Below are 3,657 nucleotides of genomic sequence, written 5' to 3'. Positions count from 1 at the left end.
TCAGCGCTGGTACCAGGAGAAAAAGGAGCACGCAGACAATCACACTCGCCAGAAGCAGGATAGGAACTTGAGCTGGATAGGAAGTGATAGGAACTTGAGCTGTTATAGAAGCATGGTTCGAGGCTCTGTGGGTTTCCTCTGGCCTTTACAATGTCCAGTCCTCCCTAGTTGGTGCAGACTACTGGTTTGTGAGTTGTACCTTTGGAATCACCACTTGGCAGCCCCTGTGAAGAGCAGAGGGAAATCTGCTGGCTTTGCCAGCAGAGGGAGAGGGAAAGCAATCATTCTAGAGTAGTCTGAGTCTACCTCTTCACAGTACTAGAGGCCAAGGGGATCTGTGACCAGGAGCCTGAATGAGGAAAGGCAGGAAGAGGGGACAGCGGACTTCCCACTGGAGATGCAAGGGTGAGTCTTGACTCTCCAACAATGCACGTCCTGGAGACATTAAATCGCAATTTCCTTTTCGTATTTGGAAATCGAGGCACTGTACCGAAAGTCCATCTGTCTGACATGAGTGAAATGAGAAGATGCCCTAACGCTTCAGAGAATCTGGAACATTTAAGGTTGAGAAGGAGAAGGGGGCCTGTCAGGGGCACAGTGATGGAGCAGCCAGAGCAGGTGGGACGCAACCAGGGAAGAATGATCTCCAGGAAGTTTTGAAGAAGGGAAGTTTCAGAGTTTTCCAAGAAGAACCTCAGGCAGGAATTTATGACCTTGGCTACAGGACTGTGCCCTGCATCTGGATTCTGCTTCCACCTCGTTGTTTGATCATGAAAACCTCACTTGAACACTCTATAGCTCAGTTTCCCCGGATGTAAAGTGAGGTGGAAATATTCCTAGAGCTGTTGTGATTATGAAGTGGCACATTTCAAAGCATCTAGTATGTTCCACTGAGAGTGTAATAGATGGGGACTATTAGTTTATGTTTTCCCTAATATTGATCTTCTCGTAGGCTTTCCCCTGTATCTGACTACAAAGGGCAGATCCTCCAAAATACTGTTGTGGAAAAAAATAAAATACTCATTGGGACCGGGTGTCCTATCCACTGAATGTAATTAGTTACACAGTAATGTAATACGTATACATATACACTGTGCCTATGTCCGCATACTCCATATGTTCTGGTACAGCACATGTCCCCTTCCTCCACGCCCTCCGAGATCCCATCCTTTCACTCTCCGATCACCGTGTTTCCCTCTCCCCAGTGGAGAAACCTCCTGTGAGCTCCCCTCCCCCCTCCCTCCTCAGGAGCCTCTCCTGCCCATTCACACAGCTGCTTCCTTTTCCTTTGTGGTTTCTGTCTGGCCCTTTTACTTCCAATTACCAAGCCACAAAGAAGAACACAAGTTGTGTGAAACTTCCAGGTGTTTTCGAAACTCTCCTAGCAGAAGCCTTGTTGTTTTTTTTCTCCTGGTGACTATTGTTGACCTGAGGGAATGTCCCCACTGCAGTGATGTCACAGTGGCAGGAGCAGAGAGGAGATAGGAGCAGGAGGCTGCTGTTTTGTGGCCCGTCACTGTCTTTACAGGGGAGGCTGCCGCGAGGGCGCAGGGTGGGCTAGACAGTGACCAGGTGTGCACATGGGTTTGTGTTGTATGTAGAAGTCTGTCCCCTGGTGGGAGATTTTCTTCCAGAGTAAGCAAAGAAACACAAACAAACAACTAAAAACTTTCCTGGAATTAAGGACTCTGCTAGTGTTAAAGCCATGAACTTCAACAAAAATACCTTTTATTCTTATTTTTTATTTTTTTTTCAAAAACTGCAGATCGGTTTCTAGTAAAAGTGAGCAAAAGGTCCAGAGTTTTTCCCCACCCTTCTTGCTCTGGAGCTTCAAGGTCACTCCCACATTTCAGCATCCCCCCACCAGAGGGAACACTTGTTCCAATTGCTTCCAACAATGTAACAAGTAGTTCTAGGGCTGGGAACAAGGCTTCAACATGCCATGGGCTGTCTTGTGGATGTTGCTGGTGTTTGAGCCTTGTTTTGATGCGGGCTTTGGAAATCAAATACAAATAGATTCTACATAATCATTTAATTCTTCAAAATGCATTCATCAAATCAGGAATTCTATCTGGTACTAAAAAGAGAAAATATTTTTAGACTAACTTGTTGAGTATCTAGCATCAAGTGAAGTTAAAAATCATTTTCTCATTGAGGCCATACTAAAATACACTACAGTAAAAACAAATATCCAATAAATGTTTGAAAAATTCATTGGCTCTTAGCAATTTGGAATGATTCTCGTGTATCTAGTGACACCGATAGTATTGTCTTTCTAGAAATACTTAATTTGCATTGTACTTTCATATTTCCATTTAAGTAAGAAAAATGTAGAAGTCATTCATCATATTCAGATATCCAGGAAAGAGTAATTAGCTTTAAAATATAGCCTTCAGTTGAAATTTTTCGTCCATCTTAATTCTGAATTAAACAGAGTAAAATGAACTCTGTCTCTTTAATCTATAAAGCAGAGCTATAAATACATAACAATATAGACTATAGATCTGTGTTACCAAGTTTTGTTGGAAGGTTCAATTACACAAGTATTCGAAAGACTGTGAGAGGAGGCGGCAATAGGCAAAAGAAACAGTTGAGAAACCCATGCTCTAAACTCCAGAAGAAAGTGTAGAAAGGAAAGCAAAAAGAGAAGTAGAAAGGAAAGGAAACATTCAGAAATTAAAAACGCCTACTTAAGTCACATGCACAAGAGAACATGTTCAGAGAAGCTAGAGCCACGGGTCCCAGACGTGCCCACCCCAACCAGGCCAACAGCACCTGCAGGATCCCCAGTGGCTCTTCCCTGTTCCTTCTTGGTGGCCCTGGTGGTGCTCAGCTGCCACTCCCTCGGCTCTCTGGGATGTGACCTGCCTCAGGACCACAGCCTGCAGATCTGGAGGGCCCTTATGCTCCTGCGACAAATGAGGAGACTATCTGCTAGCTCCTGTGACAACTACACAAACAACTTTGGCTTCCCCTAGGAGGTGTTTGATGGCAAGGCACTGCAGAAGGCTCAAGCCCTGTCTCCATGTGACGAACCAGAAGACCTTCCACCTCTTCTGCACAGAGGCCTCACCTGCTCCCTGGAACACGACCCTCCTGGAGGAATTGTGCTCAGGACTTTCTGAGCAGCTGGGCCACCTGGAAGCCTGTCCCCTGCAGGAAGCAGGGGTGGGAGTGCTGCCCCTGGTGAATGGGGACTCCATCCTGAGGAGCTACTTCCAGAGAATCTCCCTCTATCTGCAAAAGAAGCATACAGCCCTTGTGCCTGGGAGATGGTCCGAGCAGGGATCATGAAACCCTTGTATGCATCAACAGCCTTGCGAAAGAGACTAAGGAGTGAAAGTGAGACTCATTTCAACATGGAAATGATTCCCTCTGACTAATAACATCACATATTCTGGAGTCCTGCCATCTCAGAGACTCTCATTTCTGTGGTTGCAAAGACATGAACACATGAGCTGTGTGTAATTCAGGAGTACAAACAGGTTTAACAATTAGGACATAAGAGCATGAATATTCACTGAACTCATGCACTGAAACGAACCTAGCTGTGCATGTTCTGTAGGGAACAGCATAAATATTTGTAGCAATCATCTTATCTTAATTCTGACAGCTATATATGGGAATATTGTTTGTCTCCTCCTCCAAAATTCGTGG

At 45.0% G+C, this 3,657-nt stretch overlaps 1 pseudogene; it reads left to right on the top strand.

Annotated features, from left to right (window-relative positions):
• Nucleotides 1-2,699: 2,699 nt before the first annotated feature.
• On the top strand, nucleotides 2,700-3,342 carry LOC132009046 (interferon alpha-1/2-like; annotated as a pseudogene).
• Nucleotides 3,343-3,657: the final 315 nt, after the last annotated feature.

Source organism: Mustela nigripes, unplaced genomic scaffold (assembly GCF_022355385.1).
Source record: "Mustela nigripes isolate SB6536 unplaced genomic scaffold, MUSNIG.SB6536 HiC_scaffold_3639, whole genome shotgun sequence".
In the NCBI taxonomy this organism is placed as follows: Eukaryota; Metazoa; Chordata; class Mammalia; order Carnivora; family Mustelidae; genus Mustela; species Mustela nigripes.
Note: the sequence above shows the minus strand (reverse complement) of the source record. Positions and strands in the feature narration are given on the sequence as shown.